Here is a 21,518-nt window from a genome sequence, read left to right as displayed (position 1 = left end):
TAGAGGAATGATACATACTGACTTTCTTCCTGTGACTCGTTCATCCTGCATTCTTATACAACCCAGACCAGCTCTCCAGGGGGGCACTTCACACAGTAGTCTAGTTTCTCTAACAACAATAATTAATTAAAAAAAACCCCACAGACATACCAACAAGTTAATACGATGGAGACAATTTCTCAATTGACGCTCAATCTTCCCAGGTAATTTTAGCTTGCATCAAGTTGACAAAACACAAACAAAGAAACAAAACCCCCAAACAGGAAAAGCAACAACAACAAAAACTAGCCAGCATAGTAGGACTCAAAATTTCATGCTTTGGGAAACTTCGCACAGTAACTGGACCTGCTCATCTCTACTTGAAACCACAAAGTAGCTTTGCTGGGCAGACAGGCTTCCTATGCTAGCTAACTCTTCTACTTTATGACCCTGAACAAACTACCTCTATACCTCAGTCTCATCTGCTATAGAATGATCCAATTTAAGGCATGCACATATGGGTTAAACAAAATAGAACACACATATTTCTTGCTTCTGTGCCTCACTTTTAATAAGCATTTTGTGAAGTTCAGAAAATGTAAGCAGTATTTTTTATCTGCTTTTTTTTCAGAACAATAAATAATTATGAGCTGCTGTAAGCTGGTAGCAGCTAGAGTGGAGGGACAAAGATTATGAAGCAACAAGATTCAGCACTTAGTGTACCTGCTTTAATGTGGAGATCTTTGATCCACTTACACTTGAGCTTTGTACAAGGAGATAAGAAAGGGTCTATTTTCATTCTTCTGCATGCTGAGTGTCAGTTGGACCAACACAATTTGTTAAATAGGCTGTCCTTTTTCTATTGTGAAATATAAATCTCTATAAGTGAGAGCTCATTTCTGGATCTTCTATTCTATTGCATTGATCCATGTGCCTATTTCTGTACCAGTACCATGCAGTTTTTAGCACAATAGCCTTGTAATATAGCTTGAGGTCAGGGATAGTGATTCCCGCAGATGTTTTTTTGTTGTTGAGGATGGATTTCGCTATTCTAGGTCTTTTGTTATTCCAGATGAAATTGCACATTGATCTTTCCAACTCAATGAATAACTGGGATGAAATTTTGATGGGGATTGCATTGAATCTGTAGATTGCTTTTGGTAAGATGGCCATTTTTAAATGTTGATCCTTCCAATCCATGAGCATGGGAGATCTTTTCATTTTCTGAGATCTTCCTCGATTTTTTTCTTTAGAGGTTTGAAGTTCTTGTCATACAGGTCCTTCACTTGCTTACTTAGAGTAACACCAAGGTATTTCATATTGTTTGTGACTATTATGAAGGGTATCTTTTCCCTAATTTCTTTATCCACATGTTTGATGTTTGGAGATAGAAAGGCTACTGATTTGTTTGAGTTAATTTTATATCCAGCCACTTTAAACCAGGTACACTGAAACTATTAGATGAGAAAGTAGGAAAAACCTTAGAACTCATAGTCACAGGAGAAAATTTCCTGAACAGAACACCAATGGCTCGAGCTTTAAGGTCAAAGATTGACAAATGGGACTTAATGAGATTGCAAAATTTCTGTAAGGCTAAAGACTGTCAAGAAAACAAAACGGCATCCAACAGAGTGGGAAAAGATCTTTACCATCACCACATCAGATAGAGGCCTAATATCCAAGGTATACAAAGAACTTAAAAAGCTAGACACCAGAGAATTAAACAACCCAATTAAAAATGTGGTACAAACTTAAACAAAATGTTCTCAATCAAGGAATATCAAATGGCTGAGAAACATCTAAGGAAGTGCTCAACATCCTTAGCCATCAGGAAAATGCAAATCAAAACAACCCAGAGATTCCACCTCACACCAGTCAGATTGGCCAAGATCCAAAACTCAGATGACAACAGATGCTGGCAAGGATGTGGAGAAAGAGTAACACTTCTCCACTGCTGGTGGGGTTGTAAACAGATACAACCACTCTGGAAATCAGTCTGGCGGTTCCTCAGAAAAATGGACATAGTACTACCTGAAGATCCAGTTATTCCACTTCTGGGCATTTACCCCAGAGACACTCCAACATACAACGATGATACATGCACCACAATGTTCATTGCAGCTCTATTTATAATAGCCAGAAGCTGGAAAGAACCCAGATGTCCTTCAGTAGATGAATGGATACAAAAATTGTGGTACATTTACACAATGGGGTACTACTCAGCTATCAGAAACAATGACTTGACAAAATTCTTAAGAAAATGGATGCATCTAGAGAATATCATCCTGAGTGAGATAACCCAGTCACAAAAGAACAGACATAATATGCAGTTACTGATAATGGGATACTAACCCCAGAATGCTCTGAACACCCCAGAAACAACTCACAGACTGTGTGAAGTTCAACAACAAAAAAAACAATATATTTTGATTAAAATAGAACTGTACCACATCCCCATTTCCTCCCTACAGCCCCCCCCCAGTTTCTCTCCTATCCCCTTAAATTGATAGCCTCTTTTCCTATATTATTGTTACATATATACATATGTGTATGTATATGTACCCACAAATACTTAATTACAACCTTAAAAAATGTATTTGCATACTTTTATGCAAAACTGCTGAAAATTTGTACATTTATCTTTGTTTTTGTAAAATAAAGTATAAAAAAAGAAAAAAGATTCAGCACTTAGTATGATTTATATTTAGATCACAATGCGTCTGACTTTATTGCAGTTTGATGTTGCTCAAGCGGCATAGGTATCATTTAAGAGAAGCATTCTAAGTATGGAAATGAGTTATGAGTATGGATATGTTTACTGGAGATATGGCTATAACTGTTATCTCAATTGGACTTCAAAATTATCAAACAGAATATTCAGATATAATTTGAATTGTGGAAATTACTGGGTCTGATTGAGTTGTCTTCTGGTGTAGAGAGTATAAGGCAATGTTCTCATTTGCAGGAGCTTTCAACAATATTTTCACTAAAAACATCTTGTTGAATCTGTAGACCACATATAACAGAATCTCTGTGAGTTCGATCCTTGCATCAATATTTTGTTTCTCAGAATATCCTGAGATATTGTCAAATGGTGGTTTCTGGAATGGGCCAAAGGAGTGATTGTCCTTTAGGAGTATTCATGAGTACAAACCCTTAAGTAGATACACATACTGGCAGAACCAAATTGAATAACTGGGATTAAAATGGAAGGAACCAGAAAATACCATCCAGGGTGAGGTAACCCAATCACAAAAGAACACACATTGTAAGCACTCAGTGATAAATAGATATCAGCACAAAAGCTGGGAATACTCAAGATACAATTCACAGACCACATGAAGCTCAAAAAGAAGGAAGACCAAAGTGTGGGTGCTTCAGTCTTTCTTAGAAGGAGAAACAAAATACTCACTGGAGGAAATAGAGACAAAGTGTGGAGCAGAGACTGAAGGAAAGGCCCTCCAGAGACTGTCTCACCTGGGGATCCATCCCATATACAGACACCAAACCCAGACACTATTTTGGATGTCAAGAAGTGCTTGATGATATAGCAGTCTCCTAAAAGATTCTTCCAGAGCTTGACAAATACAGAGGTGGATGCTTGCAATTAACCACTGAACTGAGCACAGGGTCCCTAGTAAACTACTCAGGGAAAGGACTGAAGGAGCTGAAGGTGTTTGCAACCCCTTAGGAAGAACAAAAATATCAACCAACCAGACCCCCCTCCAGAGCTTTGGGGGACTAAACCACCAACCAAAGTGTTTACTTCTACCAACCCATGGCTCCAGCTGCATATGTAACAGAGGATGGCTTTGTCAGACATCATTGGGATGAGAGGCCCTTGGTCCTATGAAGGCTAGATGCCCCAGTGCAGCAGAATTCCAGGGTGAAGAGGTAGGAGTGGGTGGTCAGGGAAGCACCCTGATTGATGCAAGGGGAAGGGCACCGGATAGCGGGGTTTTCAGAGGGGAAACTAGGAAAAGAAATAAAATTTGAAATGTAAATAAATAAAATATCCAATGAAACTTATACATTAATTTGGAATAAAATGGTGGTGGGTTCAGAATAGAGTTACAAAGGAAGATTACAGGGTTGCATTTGAGCAAAAAAACATGATATGTATACATGAAATTATCAAACAAGAAAATGATTAAAAAACATAAAACAGGTCCTGAATTAGTTGCTATATGTGATCAAATGAGAAACTCATTGGATTAAATATTGAACATTACTGCACAAGAGTAATACATGAAGGTGACAGGGATGCGCAGAGGGGACTGCAGAGTTGTGCTAGTGTTGTAGAATCAAGAAAATCATAGATGATTTTGTGTTTGTTTTAATAGTTTTGAATCCTACCTGTCTCAAGTAGATAGATGACTTCATGAACCATATTTATGGTTCATGAAAATCAGAGACAAGCATTATTGATTTCTGTTACTGTAATTTTGTTTTGTTTCTGATTTTTTTATAATATAGTATATACAGAAGTCTCTCTTATTTATAGATATATGTTCTAATATTTCAAGGAAGATAATATATATAATTTTCCTATGTGTATTCCTTTATGATATAATTTAACTTTTAAAATTTGTTCAAAAATATAAGGGCAACAACTAGAAATAAAATGGAAAAATGACTACAGTAATAAACTTCCTTCTCTCTCTAAGCTACTACCAACCAAGTTCAGTGGAAAGTGAAAATATACATGATGACCTTCTGGATAGGGAAGATATGAATCGAATATAACCCCACAAATCATCATTCTGAAGTAATATTTTCTACACTTTAAATCTGGAACATGTACTGCAATATATGGTAAGCCCTATGTATCTACCTTGATAGTAATAGTTTCTCTAAACTGATTCTAATTGTATTCATAAAATTATTTTAAACATTCATAAAATATTATTTACTAATATGGAGTTAAAATGCATTTTATGGGAAGAACAAAGAGGAGTTCATTTAACAATAAGCAGGAGATGGAGCCTCTTCTTGGGTGCTAGACAGAGATAAAAAACATCAGCACAGAGGTCGCTCATCTGAGAAGTAGCTATGAAAACATGCAGCTTATATTAAATTAACTTGCTTATTCTTTGGGTATTTGATTGTTCTCACAGGTTTCCATCCTCTCCTCACCATTTACAACACTGGACATAAAAGTAAAACAATTTATTGAACAATAAAAATGTCCTTATAAAACAAAGGTAGTAAAAATCTTCCAAAAGACAGCCCAATGACATTCCTCATGAGGATCAGGGAGATAGCCTACGTGGTATCACTTAGTCACAACTGTGGGTGGGAGTATACTGAATCTTTATTGTCGGACAGCAACAATTAGAGAACCTATGTATGTTTATGTAATGGGGAGACATGATATTTTGTGTCAGGAATGAATCAAGACCTTGGCATATATAAAACCACCCACAATGTTTCTACTTATATGTGTTCTGCATTGACATTGAACAATCAAAGGTGTTTTAAGTCACTTTGGTAGGAAGATTGATGAGGTATTGTGTGGTAAGCTCATTTAAGTGACAGCCTACCTGTCATAGACAATGGCACTGTTTTAAGAGAGTTTCCATATTCATATCGGTCTCTATGGCATTTTCCTTTAATAATGCATTGTGAAAAATAAGATGTTTAGCCAAGGCTGATAATTCTTTGAAGCTCTAATCATTTAAGCTGTCTACCCTTGTTCAGGATAATCATTTCTATCCATTATCCATCATGCTAAGAAATGACAGCTCAGGGACAAGGAGACATTTCAAGTAAATGCGTTAAGACAGTACTTCAGTGTGCTGGCGCTGGCCAATGTTAATTAAATTATATAAACAATGACTCATGATATAAACACAGAACAGGGAATCCTAAAAAACATACAATCCAATGATTTAAAACTACAGATTCTTCCAAAGAAAATGAAAGGTCTTTTTACTCTTGGATTTGTGCTTAGCTTCCTAAATTTCAATATTCAAAAAATGGATATTCTTTCAAAATCTCACTTCTTTGATTATAGGAGGAAAAGACAAGCATCTCTTTGTTCTTCATTACACACATTTGAAAGGGAGGAAAACTGGACTCTTTGTGAGTCACAGAACTGCAAGCAAAAACTCTTTGACATACTTAATTTGGAAAATCAAATGCCAGTGGATGAGGATTTTTATCATTTTGTGAATGTCAATATTTTTAATGCACATTCTTGTTAATTAATTGCCAGTATTTATTTGTCATATAATGTTCTTTTCTAATGAGTGTTTAAAAATTTGAGAAGGTTATCATATTTCTAGAAACTTTTATTTTCTCAGATGGACAACTTTGGAATGAGCAGCAACAGAAACTGCAGCCATCTTGTCCTATACAACACACAATAGTGCTTACCCAAAGCCAAGGGAAAATATCTTCAGACAACTCGTGTGTGTGTGTGTGTGTGTGTGTGTGTGTGTGTGTGTGTGTTTTAGTTACATTTCAAATGTTATCCCGCTTCCCAATTTCCCCTCCAGAAATACCCTATCCCATGCCCCTCACCCTGCATCTATGACTGTGCCCACCCACTCACTCCCTCCTCACTCCTGGCCCTGGCATTCCCCTATACTAGGACATCTAGCCTTCACAGGACCAATGGTCTCTCCTCTCTCCTCCCATTGATATACTACAAGGCCATCCTGTACTACATGTGCATTTCGAGCCATGTAGCTCCATGTAGCTCTTTGGGCTCGGGGATGTATGGTTGGTTGCTATTGTTGTTCTTCCTATGGGGTTGCAAAACCCTTCAGCTCCTTCAGCCCCTAACTCCTTCATTGGGGTCCCTGTGCTCAGGCCAATGGTTGGCTGTGAGCATCCACCACTGAATTTGTCAAGCTTGGGCAGAGACTCTCAGGAGATAGCTTTATCAGCCTTCTGTCAGCATGCACTTCCTGGAATCCACAATAGTTTCTGGGTTCAGTGTCAGCAAATGGGATGGATACCTAGGTGGGACAGTCTCTGTATGGTCTTTCCTTCAGTCTCTACTTCACACTTTGTCCCCATAATTCTTTAGACAGGAGTAATTCGGGGTTAAAAATTTGGAGATGAGTGAGTGGCCCACAGGCCAACAGGGGCCTTGCCTAACTTCTGGATATGGTCTCTACAAGTTCTTCCTCCCTTTGTTGGGCATTTCAGCTAATGTGATCTACATTGTGTTCTGGGACCCTCTTGGCTTTCTGGCATATGAGATTTTCCTGTGGCTACCCCAGATCCCCATCCCCCATTGCTGCACACCCCTGTTCAAATTCCTGACCCTCTGGATATAATCCCTGTCTCCTGCCATACCTCATTCTGCCCTCTTTTCCACTCCCTCTCATCTGTCATTTCCAAATCCATCACACCCTCTATTTCTCATCAGTATTTTTTTCCATCTTCTAAGAAGAACTGAAGCATCTACACTTTTCTTTTCCTTCTTCTTGTGCTTCATGTGGTCTGTGAGTTATATCTTGGGTATTCTAAGCTTTTTGCCTAATATCCACTTGTCAGTGAGTATAAACCATATGTATTTACTTTGAACTGGGCTACCTCACTCAGTTTGATATTTTCTAGTTTCATCCATTTGCCTGCAATTTCATGAAACCATTGATTTTAATAGATATGTAAATGTACCACATTTTCTGTATCCAATTCTCTGTTTAAGGATATCTGGGTTCTTTCTACCTTTTGGCTATTATAAATAAGGCTTCTATGAACATAGTGAAACATAAGTCCTTGTTATATGTTAGAGCATATTTTTGGTATATGCCCAGGAGTGCTATAGCTGGGTCCTCAGGTAGTACTATGTCCAATTTTCTGAGGAACTGCCAGACTGATTTTCAGAGTGGTTGTACAAGCTTGCAATCACACCAACAATGGAGGAGTGTTCCTCTTTCTCCATACATCCTCACCAGCATCTGCTATTTCGATAAGTTCTTTTAACTCAGACATTCTGACTGGTGTTAGTTGGGAATCTCAGTAACATTTTGATTTGTATTTCTCTGATGACCTGGAATGATAAACATTTCATTTGTTTGTTGGTTTGTTTGTTTGTTGATTGATTGATTGATTGATACACTCCAGATTTTATTCCTCTCCCATACTGGTTCACTCTTCTACTGATTCACATCCCATATCTCTGCCCCACACCCCTATCTCCACATGGGTATCCTCACCCTACCAACCCCACCAGACCTCTATACTCCCTGAGGCCTCCAGTCTCTTGAGGGTCAGGGGCATCTTCTCTGACTGAACCCAGACCTCTGCTGTTGGGGATCTCATATCAGCTGGTGTATGCTGCCTGGTTGGTGATACAGTGTCTGAGAGGTCCCCAGTGTCCAGGCTAATTGATACTGTTGGTCTTCCTCCAGGGTCATACTTCTCCTCAGCTTCTTCCACCATTTTTTTAATTAAGCCACAAGGGTGAGCAACTTCTCTGCACTGGTTGGGAGTAAATATTTGCATCTGACTCTTTTAGCTGTTTATTGTTTCTTTTGGGGAGTAGTCATGATAGGTTCTTTGTTGTGAGTGCTTTATAGCCTCAATAGTAGTGTCAGGCCTTGGGGCCTGCCTTTGAGCTGGATACCGATTTGGGACTGTTGCTGGAACTTCATTCTCTCATGCTCTTCTCCTAGATGAAATGCCCTACAGTGGTGAAAGGGAACTTGCAGAACCCACCTCCAAAAGAAAGACAAGGCATCAAGTGAGTGAAAGGGTTGCTATCTCACAGTCAAAACCCTGACCCATAATTGTTCCTGTCTGAAAGAACTGCAGGGATGAAAATGGTAGATGTTGAACATTTCTTTAGGTGTTTCTTGGCCATTCAATATTTCCCAGTTTAGAATTCTTTGTTTAGCTATGTAGCCTATGTAAACTATGTTTTAATATAGTTACTTGGGTCTCAGGAGTTTAACTTTTGAGTTCTTTGTATATATTGCATATTAGTTCACTATCTGATATATGATGGGTAAAGATCTTTTTGTAATTTACTGGTTGACATTCTCTCCTATAGAGAGTGTTCTTTGCCTTACAGAAGCTTTTCAGTTTTGTGAAGTCCTATTTGTTGACTCTTGATCTTACAGCATAAGCCATTGATGATCTGTTCAGGAAAATTTCCCCTGTGCTCATGTATTCCAGGCTTTTCCCCACTTTCTCTTTTATTAGATTCAGTATATCTTATTTTAGGTAGAGGTCCTTGATCTACTTTGACTTGAGCTTTGTACAAGGAATGAGACTCGATTTATTTGCATTGTTCTACATGCTAATTGAGCAGCACCATTTGTTGAAAATACTGTCTTTTTTTCCACTGGGTGGTTTTAGATATTTTTTCAAAGATCAAGTGACCATAGCTGTCTGAGTTTGTTTATGGGTCTTCAGTTCTAGTCCTTTGATCTACCTTCCTGTTTCTGTACCAATACCAGAATGCTTTTATCACTATTACTCTATAGGATAGCTTGAAGTCAGGAATGATGATTCCCCCAGATATTCTTTTATTGTTTATAATAGTTATTGGTATGCTGGGTTTACTGTTATCCCAAATGAAATTGGAAATTGCTCTTTTTAAGTCTGTAAAAAATTGAGTTGAAATTTTTATGGGAATTGCTTGAATCTACAGATTGCTTTCAGCAAGATGGCCATATTTAGTATATTAATTCTGCCAGTCCATGAGCATGAGAGATCTTTCCATCTTCTGATATCTTCATTTTTTTTTCTTCAGAGACTTTAAATTCTTGTTCACTTGTTGGCTTAGAGTCACACCAAGGGATTATTTGTCACTAGTGTGAAAAATGTTGTTACTTAATTTTTTCCTCAGCCTGTTTATCCTTTGAGTGAAGGAAGGCTAATTATGTGTTTGAGTTAATTTTATATCCAGGCACTTTCCTCAAGTTGTTTATCAGGAGTAGGAGTTCTCTGGTAAAATTTTTGGGGTCACATAAATATATTATCATATTAGCTATAAATAGTGATATTTTGTCTTCTTCCTTTCCATTTTATATCCCTTTGAACTCCTATTATTTTTTTTGTCTAATTGTTGTGGCTAGGACTTTAAGTACTATTTTAGATAGGGAGAGAGTGGACAGCCTTGTCTAGTCCCTGATTTTAGTGGGATTGCTTCAAGTTTCTCACCATTTAGTTTGATGTTTTCTGCTGGTTTGCTGTATATTGCTTTTACTATGTTAGGTATGGGCCATACATTCCTGATCATTTCAAGACGTTTAACATGAAAGCATTTTGAATTTTGTCAAATGCTTTCTCAGAATAATGAGATAATCATGTTGTTTTTTTATCTTTAAGTTTGTTTATATTGTAGATTACATTTATAGATTTCCATATATTGAACCATTTCTGCATCCCAGTGATGAAGCCTACTTGATTATGTTAGATGACTGTTTTGATGTGTTCTTGGATTTGATATGCATAAATTTCATTGAGTGTTTTTGCATCGATATTCATGAAGAAAATTGGTCTGAAGTTCTCTTTCTCTGTTGGGTCTTTGTGTGGTTTGGGTATAAACATAATTGTGACTTTATAGAATGAATTATGTAGGGTCCCTTCTGTTTCTATTTTCTGGACTAGTTTGAACTGCTTCTATTTTTTTAGGGGTTTTGGGACTATTTAGATGGTTGATATTATCCTTATTTAACTTTGGTACCTGGTATCTGTCTAGAAAATTGTCATTTTATCCAGATTTTACAGTTTTGTTGAATATAAGCTTTTGTAGAGAGATCTGATTATTTTTTAAAATTTTCTCAATTTCTGTACTTATGTCTCCTTTTTTATTTTTGATTTTATTAATTTGGATACTGTCTCTTGCTCTCTGCTTAGTCTGGCTAAGGGTTTATATATCTTGTTTAATTTTTCAGAGAACCAATTCTTGGTTTTGTTAATTTGTTTTGTAATTTGTTTCTACTTGGTTGATTTCAGCCCTGTGTTTGATTGTTTCCTATAGGCTACTTCTCTTGGGTATATTTGGGTCTTTTTGTTCTAGAGTTTCAGGTGTGCTGTTAAGCTACTGGCTTATGTTGTCTCCAGTTTCTTGTTGGAAGCATTCAGAGATATGAGTTTTTCTTTTAGCACTGCTTCTATTGTGTCAAATAATTTTGGGTATGTCGTGCCTTCATTTTCATTAAATTTTAGAAAGTTTTTAATATTTCCCTGACAAAGTTATCATTGAGCAGAGAGTTTTTCACCTTCCATGCATATGTAGACTTTCTGTTGATTTTGTTATTATTAAAGACCACACTTTGTCCGTGGTAAAGTTAGGGTGTATGAAATTATTTCAGTCTTCTATTATCTATTGAGGCCCGGTTTGTGACAGTTTTGGAGAAGGTTCCATGAGGTGCTGAGAAGAAGGTGTATTCTTTTGTTTTAGGATGAAGTGTTCTATAGATGTCTGTTAAATTTGTTTAATAACTTATGTTAGTTTCCTTGTGTCTCTGTTTAGTTTCTGTCTTCATGATCTGTCCGTTGATGAGATTGGCACACAGCACAAAAAACAATCAGAAATAAGTTGGAGCATTAAACACTTACACCAGAAAAGAATAAAGATCTAAATGCCATTGATTAAACCATATGAAACTAAAAGTAGAAAAATTAAATTCTCAGTAATCAAAATAATGTAAGTAATAAAAAATAGAACAGAAATAAATTAAATTGGTTATATTAAATCAATATAAAAACACTTACATTAAACACTTTTTAAAGATCAATAAAGGAATATTAACTCTGCAACATAAGAACCTTTTCCTCTGTCATATTCCTGCTTACTTCAAATGTGGTCCTACCTTTCTGCTCCATTTGGAACCATAAGTTCCACCATATGTAAGTAAATACCTTCACTACATTCCTGCTTTAACCACAGATAGCTCTCCATCTTTCTTCCTCTGGGACCTAGACCCCACTATCTGAGATGTTATATTGAGTGCCTTCTTACCCAGTAGCTAACTCTCCCCTTATATCCTATCTAGAACCCTAAAATCATTATCTGCACATATATACTGAGAACCTTCTCACTTCACAGGTTACATATTTCTCTCCTTTCCTCTGTGTCTTCTCAACACTGCCTTTAGAAACCTATGTGTAAATCAGTGTGCTCTATAGGTAGTCCTCATCTCTGTTTCTCTCTGGCATTCTACATTTTGTTTCTGAGGAACCATGATGATACCTTTCTCAGTTTCCAGGGTGCCTGTTGGTGGGAATTAGATGAACTAAGACCTCTACTGCCTCAATTTTGAAACAATATGGAGTGACCACAAGACTGAAGTTCAAGCATGACACAGTTGATCTAAAACCTGTCATGCCAAGGTAACAGCATACAAGATTCAAATGGTCACTCACTGAGGGTGTGTATAACATACCACAGGATACAACCAATTTTGTTGTATAAAAAGACAAAATATTTCCTGCGAAAAGTACTAACTACCCAGCAATAGACCGAAGTGAAAGCAACTTGGATGACACGTAGAAAGAATTAATTCAAAATAACTATTACAAATATGTTTAAAGGCACTCAAAAGAAATGTTGAAATGAAGAAGATTAAATTAAAGTAAATGAATAAGACAATTCATCCTCTAAAAGTAAACGTTAATATGAAGAAATATGAAAACACAAACCAAAATATGGCTTGAATTAGAAAATTCAGTAAATCTAGGAAGTTCAGTAAAAAGCCTCACTGATAGAATTAACGAAGTTCAAGACAGAGTACAAAGGCTTGAATACAAGGGAAAGGAATTGGATTACTCAGTAAAGGAAATGGCAAGATAAAAACATCTCACAAGGACTATTAATAGACTGTGGCAAATCTTTGGAACATTATGGAAAGATGAAATCTGTGAATAATAGGCATGTAAATAGTTCAATTCAAAGATGCAGAGAATATTTTCAATAAATCACAAAAACGAATTCCCAAATCTAGAGAAAGAGATGCTGATTTGGGTGTAATATGTATATAAAATACCAAATAAACAGAAAAAATATAGGAAATTTCCTCACATCACATGATAGTTAAAACACTAAATGTATGAACAAAACAGACCAGTTATTGAAGCCTGCAAGAAAGAAGGACCTAATACAGATAAGAATGCTTCCAGCTAACCATCAGACTGAGCACTGGACCCCAGTGGAGGAGCTAGGAAAAGGACTAAAGGAAATGAAAGAATTTGCAATTCCATGGGGAGACCAACAATACCAATCAACCAAATCCCCCAGAGCTCCTGCCAACCAATGACTAAACATCAGTCAATGAGTACACGTTGGAGAGACCCATGTCTCCAGCCACATATGTAGCACAGGATGCAATTGTCTGGCATCAATAGGAGGAGAATGCTTTGGTCTTGTAAAGTCTCATTTTCGCAGTGTAGGGGAATGCCAGGGTGATGAGTTGGGAGTGGGTGGTTGGGATTAGGATCATCTTCATGGAAGATGGGAGAAGGGAAATATTTGAAATGTAAATACATAAAATATCCAATAAAAAGATTTTTTTAAAAAGAGAGAAGGACCCTGTCACTTATAAAGGTTGGTCTGTCAGAACAATACCTGGTTTTCCTCCTTCCCTTCACCACTCCACACTTTTCACCAGACCCTTACTACCAGAAAATCCAGGTTGGGTCCCATTACTATTTCCCATTCCCCTGCTCTAGATTACTCTGGGATCTAGTTAAGTCCACCTGTTCTGAACTGTTCGCTGCCTCTGGTCCCCAGCTCCATCGTCCACTCACAGCTTTAAAAAAAGATCACCTTACACAAAATTCAAGTTCAAGTGGATCAAAAATCTCAATGTAAAACTGGCACAGGAGACAAATTCCTGAGTAGAACACCAATAGCTCAAGCACTAAGATCAACAATTAATAAATGGGACCTCATAAAACTGAAAAGCTTTTAGAAAGGCTAAAGACACCATTAATGGGAAAAATAGCATCCTGCAGAATTGGAAAATATCTTCACCAACCCTACATATAACAGAAGAATAATAAAGAAATGCAAATAAAAAATCCATCTTACATCAAAAAAGATTCTGTCTTACACCTTTCATAATGGCTAAGATAAAAAATTCAACAGAAAGATTATCCTGGCTAGGACATAGAGCAAGAACACTCCTCCATTACTGGTGGGAGTGCCAACTTGTACAGAAACTGTCTCCTGAGAGGCATCATCCAGCAGCAAATGGAAACAGATGCAAATCATCTGGTGAAGGTAGGGGAGTCTTATGTAAACGTGGGCAATAGAATTGAGCAAGCTGGAGAGGTCAAGGACATCACAAGTACTGCTGCAGAGTCAACTAACCTGACCCCTGGGGGCTTAAAGAGACTGAACCACCAATCAAGAGTATGCATGGGCTGGTCCTAGGCCCCCTACGTATTTGTAACAGATCTGCAGCTTGGTCTTCAAGTGGGTTCCCTTACAATTGGAGTTGGGTCTGTCACTGACTCTGATCCTTGCCATTGGATCTACTTGTCCTAACTGGAGTTCCTGGATGTATAGGCCTGAGAGAGAGGCTATGCTTTGTCCTGGTAGGAATATATGTCCCAGAGCAGGATGATACCAAAGGACATTTCCCCTTCTCTAAGGTGAAGGGGTGAGGGGGTAATGTGGGAAGAAATTTATAAGTGTGACACTGGGAAGAGAAGAGGAAGGGGATTTGCAATCAAGATGCAAAGTGAATAATAAAAAAACTATTGGAAAATATTAGATCTTTTCTATGATTTTTCACAGAAATATTAGATATTTTCTTTGACTTTTCAATGAAAGACATTAAGAGAAAGAATGTATTGGGCTGATATGCTGTGAGTTCTAAAAATTGAATGTCTAAACAGATGATAACAGCTAGGAAAAATGCCATAATTGCAGAGAAAAGAATAACTTTTCATAGCCATAGCAAATTAAAGAATTTAAGTTCATCAAGCTAACTCTACAGAGAAAACATTAGTGAATTCTCAGACTGAGAGAAGAAATACCATGGTTAAAACCTACAAGTAAGAAACAAAAAATGCTAGGTTAGTTAATACAAATGTAGACTAAGCAGAAACTCACAAAATATTAGCAAAGCTATAAAAATTTACACAAATCTTGCAATAATAACCGTGAATATCAATAGCCTAAAGTTCCTAATCAAAAGACACAGGCTTGTGAACTATATTTAAAAAGCAGAATCCACTAATTTTGTTGCTCCCACGAAATGCCATCTTACAGTCTAAGACAGATACTGCCATGGGTGAGTGGGTGGGCAAAGCTATTCCAGGCAAATTTAACAAGGAAATAAGCAGGAGTTGTTATCCTAATATCTGACAAAATTGACTTCCAATCAAAACTAATCAAAAGAAATATAAAGATCGCTGCATACTGATCAAGGAACAATCAATCATGAAGACATTACAATTCGAAACACATATGCTCAAAACACAGGTGTATCAAATTTTATACAGGAGGTGCTACTAGACATAAAGCCAAAGATTATTACAGACACAGCAAGAGCTGATGACTTCAATATTTTGCTTGCAACAGAACACAGGTCATCCAGACAAAGCAAGTGATAAATATGGGCATTGAATGACACCATAGGGAACACTGACCCGTCAGTTATCTACAGATTGGTATGCAAATGTCAGAGAATAAACAGCCTTCTCAGCAACCAATATAACTTTCTCTAAGATAGAACACTTATTGTGATACAACACAAGTCTCCACAAATGGCGGAAAATTTAAATAACTACCTAAGTCTTCTCTTAGCATGGTGAAATAAAAGTACATATCAACAGCAATAGAAAATACAGAAATTATACAAAGGCACAGAAAGAGAACAACATGGTATTAAATGATGACTGTATCATGGAAAAATACAAAAAAGGATGTATAAATTGGAAAAAAAATCAATGTATCTTTATTTGCAGATTATATGTAGCTATATGTAAGAGGCTCTTAATGCTGATTAAAAAACAAAAACAAACAAACAAACAAACAAAAAACCATTTATTAGCAAAATGGTAAGTGGCAGGGTACAAAATTTACACCCTAAATCTAGAAGCCTTCTTGCTTATCAATGGCAAATACACTAAAATAGAGTATCTGAAATTTTATAAATAAATCATGACTCCTTCCAACACTCATAGATGACTACTGAAAACTACAACTGATAAAATGGCAATAGGTAAATGACTATGTGGTACCCATCTCCCACTAATGAGTTCGAATCACAGCACATGCACTTAAGGCTCAGGGGCTGTAACAGAAGAAGGGGTGGAAATATTGTAAGACACCAAGGAATAAAAGTTTGCAATGAGATTATGTCTCAGAAATCTCAAAGAAGTTAGACCCATGAAATCTCATGAATACATGTCTAATTTGAAAAGTTTGACCATGAAAGAAGAAATAGAGAAAGACAAATAGAGAAGAAAAGAACTTCAAAACTCAAAGAATTAATGTTGTGAAAACAGTTACTTTACTACCAAAAGCAACGTATAATTCTAGTGAAACTCTATTAAAAATTCCAGGGCCATTCATACTTCACATACATAGAATAAGTAATCTTAAATTTTATATGGAAACAGAAAAAGTTAATAAGCCACCAAAAAATACCAAACCAAATATTCTAGGAAGTAGCACCAAACTTAATTTCTACTTATTTTTAGAGCCATAACATTAAAAGCAACATGACACCATTGGAGCAGACATATCAGACAATGGAATAGAATTGAGGAAATAGATATACCTTCACATAACTGAGTTCATATTTGACACAGATACTAAAATTACAACCCCAAAATCTAACAAATGTTTCTGGAGTAACTTTTCTCAATGTGTAGAAGAATAGAGGTAGCTTCTTATTTCTACTTCTCTCTCACACACACACACACACACACACACACACACACACACACAAAACCGTAAATCTAATCAACTTGAATGTTGAACTGGTTCTGTAAAAAAGCAGTATGGAGCACATTTCAACACATGGGGGGAAGTTCGTTGTGAAAAACAATGTGGTGGTGCAGGAAATAAGGATATCATGAGAACAGAAAGCTCTTGACAGCAAAAGAAACTCTACTGAGTAAAAAGCTAGTTCACAAAATGGAGAAGATATTCATTGTCAGCTAGACCTCAAACAATGACTTAATATCTAAAATACACATGAACAAAGAAAACTGAACAGAAATAAACCCAATTAAAATTAGGTCATCAATCTGAAAAAAGAAATCTCAAGCAAGAACAATAAAGACACTTCGGTTTTGTACTTGTTGGCTTAAAGTTTTTTATATAGTACATGTGATATTCCTAGCTGGAGATGCTATTTGAAAGGGTAAGATTAATCTCATTGGAGAAGTGAATCACTGTGGATGAGATCCTCTGACGCTGAACTTACTACTGTTTTCTAGGCACTTTCTTCTTCCTAAGTTTTCCTCCTCCTTCTACTCTCATGTCTTCCCCTCTTACTCCCATGCCTTCCTCACAGTAATAAAATAATTTCCTCAAATTGTAATGCAAAATAAACTCTTCCTCATTTAAATGCTCGAGTGTGTGTGTGTGTGTGTGTGTGTGTGTGTGTGTGTGTATTCAAGTACAGATATGCACATATTCCCCATAGGCCAGAATAATGGTCAGTATTCTTGACCTGGAATACAAATGCAAATATATCTTTATTTATCATTGTGCACACACCTCATATCTAAGTGGATCAAAGACCTCAATCTAAAACTGGATACACTAAATCTGACAGTGTGAAAAGTGGAGAATACCCTTGAACTCACTGGTACCGGGGACAACTTCATAAACAGAAAACCAATGGCTTAGCCTCAAAGATCAACAACTGATGCATGGGACCTCATGAAATTGAAATATCTCTGTAAAGCAAAGGGCACTATAAATGAAAAAAAAAATGGTAGCCTAAAATTGTGAAAGGCTCCTTACTATCCTTATATCTGATGGAGAGTGAATATCCAAAATATTTAAAGAACTTAGGAAATTAGATAACAAAAGCTCAAATAGATCAATTTAAAAAGTTTGGCCTACTTGGGGATTCATCCCATATACAGTTACCAAACCCAGAGAATATTGTGGATGCCAGGAAGTGCATACTGACAGGAGGCTAGTATAGTTGTCTCCTGAGAGACTCTGCCATAGCTTGACAAATACAGAGGCAGATGTTCACAGCCAACCATTAGACTTCAAACAGGGTCCCCAATGGAGGAGTTAGAGAAAGAACTGAGGAGTTGAAAGGGTTTACAACCCCATAGGAAGAACAACAATATCAAACAACTAGACACCCAGAGCTCTCAGGGACTAAACCAGCAACCAACTAAACCAGCAACCAATGGCTTTAGCCACATATGTAGCAGAGGGTGGCCTTATCAGGCATCAATGGGAGAAGAGGCCCTTGGTACTGTGAAGACTAGAAGGCCTGGTGTAAGGGAATGCCAGGTCGGGGAGGTAGGAAGGAGGGAGTGCATGGGTGGGGGAGCACTCTCATCGAGGCAGGGGGAATAGGATAGGTGGATTCCTAAGGGGAAACCAGGAAAGGGGATAACATTTGAAATATAAATAAAGAAAATATCTAATAAAAATAAATACATGCATACACAAGGGGGTACAGAGTTAAATAGAGAATTCTCAGAAGAATTCCTAACGTCTGAGATGCACTTAAAGGAATGTTCTAAGTCCTTAGTCATTAGGGAAATGAAAATCAAATCAATTCTGAGATCCCATCTTACACCTGTCAGAAGGGTTAAGACCAAAATCTCAAGTGATAGCACATGCTGGTGAGGATGTGGAGCAAGAACACTGCTCCATTGTTGGTGGGAGCGAAACTTGTATAACCATGTTGGAAATAAACCTGAACACTGGGACTATTTATATCTCAAGACCCAGCTATACCACTCCTGAGTTCATACCCAAAAGATGCTCCACCGTCCCACAAGGGCATTTGCTCAACTATGTTTATAGCAGTTTCACTCATAACAGTGATTAGAAATCTGGGGTCAAGAGGTCTTAATTAAGTCATGTCTTAACGCCAAGCAAGTTCATTAAGAAATAAAGCATCAGTTTGATCGTTAGGGGGGAACTGAGAGCAGACCCCCCCCCGGAGCCCTGAGAGCCCCACCACCGCTTGCCTAGTCACCATCACACCCGGGAGGAGACACAGCTGTCGCCCACCAGCCCAGTAACCATCACCACAACCAAGAGCAGTGAGGCTCAGACACTGCAGCTACCTGCCACCCCTGCTGCTGCCCCTCAGTGCCACGGACACCGAGCCGGGCTTCACCAGCAGTGGCGCGGGTACTGGCGGCTGGGCGGCCTCACATTGGTGGCACCTAACAGCGGGGACAAGGATATCACAATGAAGATTTTGGGAACAGTAAAATGGTCTATGTAAGGAACAGATACTGTTTCATCAACAGGAATAACACCAGGGAAGACATATTTGTACACCAGACTGCCATAAAGAAGAATAACCCCAGGAAGTACCTTCGCAGTGTAGGCGATGGAGAGACTGCGGACTTTGATGTTGTGGAGACAGCAAATGTTACAGGCCCTGGTGGAGTTCCAGTTCAAGGCAGTAAATCCTGCAGCAGACCGTAACCATTACAGACGCTATCCACATCCTAGGGGTCCTCCATGCAATTACCAGACAAATTGCCAGACTAGTGAGAGTAAAGAAAAGAAGAAGGGATCAGACAGCTCTCCTGAAGGCCAGGCTCAACAACACTGGCCCTGTCGTTAGTAAAGGTTCCCACCTTACTACATGCAGAGAACTACATGCAGAGACCCTGTGCACATCGACCACTAGTATTTCAACCCCCTGTTCAAGAATTGATGGAAGGTACTGAAAACCAGGGTGCAGGAGAGCAAGGTAGACCAGTGAGACAAACTATGGATGGGGTTACAGACCACGATCCGCAGGGGTCCTCCTTGCCAGAGACAGCCTAGAGAGGACTCGAATGAAGAGGACAAAGGAATCAAGATGAGACCCAAGGTCTGGAGTAACCTCACCGCAACTTCGATTACTGACACAGATACCCAGAGAACCCTAAACCACAGGATGGCAGAAAGATAAAAGCAGCTGATCCACCAGCTGAGTATTCCTCTGCTCCCAACGTTGAGCAGGGCAGGGCTGAGTAAATGCCGGCTTACTATCTCTACCATCATCCGGTTTGGTCATCCAATAAGAAGAAATGAGTATGGAATTCTAAAAATGGATTGGAGCTGAAGACTGTAAGTGCTTGCTTTTTGTCCGTTGACCAGACATACTAGAACTATCTGCATTATCTATGCAGCATGGGGTTTTTTATTATTTTTACCCGAAGATGTCTCTTTTTGGTAATAACAAATGTATTTTTTAAGAAAAAAAAAGGTCTGGTTATTCTCAATACATCTTTAACAATTTTTAAATTGTTTCATATCTGGTCAAGTTGAGATTTTTAGGAACATCATTTTAACATGTCATAAAGTTTACAACTTGATATTTTTTTAAAAAAGTCAACAAACTGCAAGAATCTGTTAATAAAGGTCTTAAATAATTAAAAAGAAAGAAAGCATCACATCAACTGTTCACAGGGAAAAATAGGACAGAATAAGCAAAAAACTAATTAAGCAATATTGGCAAAGAGAACAAGCAATACCTCTGACACAGCTATATTAAGATTGATGCTGGCGAGGATGCGGAGAAAGTGGAACACTTTTCCACTATTGGTGAGGTTGTACACTGGTACAACCACTCTGGAAATCAGTCTGGCGGTTCCTCAAAAAATTGGACATAGTGTTGTCTGAAGACCCAGTTATTCCACTTCTGGGCATATACCCCAGAGACACTCCAACATACAACAAAGAGATGCACCACAATGTTCATAGCAGCTCTGTTTATAATAGTCAGAAGCTGGAAAGAACCCAGATGTCCTTCAGTAGATGAATGGATACAAAAATTGTGGCACATCTACACAATGGAGTACTACTCACCAATCAGAAACAATGACTTAACCAAATTCTTAAGAAAATAGATGCATCTAGAGAATATCATCCTGAGTGAGGTAACCCAGTCACAACAGAACAGACATAATATGCAGTCACTGATAATTGGATACTAACCCCAGAAAGCTCTGAACACCCCAGAAACAACTCACAGACTATACAAAGCTCAAGAAAAACAAAGGCCAAAAAAAAAAAAAAAAAAAAAAAAAAAAAAAAAAAAAAAAAAAAAAAAAGAAAGAAAGAAAGAAAAAAGAAAAAAAAAGAAAAGAACAGAAAAAAAATGAAAGCCTCAGTTCTTCATAGGGGAAAAAAATTATAGCACCCACTCAGAGTATGGTACACATGGGCCTTAAATCATTAATAATCCAAGAGCTAAGAAGATAGCCTTCTGGTAATCTTTGGTATTCACAGATCATTATGCTTAATCTATACCCAACAAGAAATCTGTTTCCATGTTATGTTCTGTCCTACACATACTTCATGCTTATGGTAAGTAGTGGGATTTCTATGCATGCTATCAAACCTCTAAGAGAATTAAGTACTGACTAAATTATTCATATAATGTTATGCCAAAATCACCTTTAAA

The 21,518-nt window shown here is 37.6% G+C and overlaps 1 pseudogene across 1 annotated transcript; it reads left to right on the top strand.

The window, feature by feature from the left end:
- Positions 1–165: 165 nt before the first annotated feature.
- Positions 166–20,086, top strand: LOC308424927 (B box-binding protein-like; annotated as a pseudogene). Its single transcript has 2 exons — positions 166–203; positions 19,082–20,086. The product of its transcript is annotated as a B box-binding protein-like (transcript).
- The last annotated feature ends 1,432 nt before the right edge of the window (positions 20,087–21,518 follow it).

This window comes from Micromys minutus (genome assembly GCF_963924665.1).
Source record: "Micromys minutus genome assembly, chromosome: 9".
Lineage (NCBI taxonomy): Eukaryota > Metazoa > Chordata > Mammalia > Rodentia > Muridae > Micromys > Micromys minutus.
This window is presented reverse-complemented; position numbering and strand designations above follow the sequence as displayed.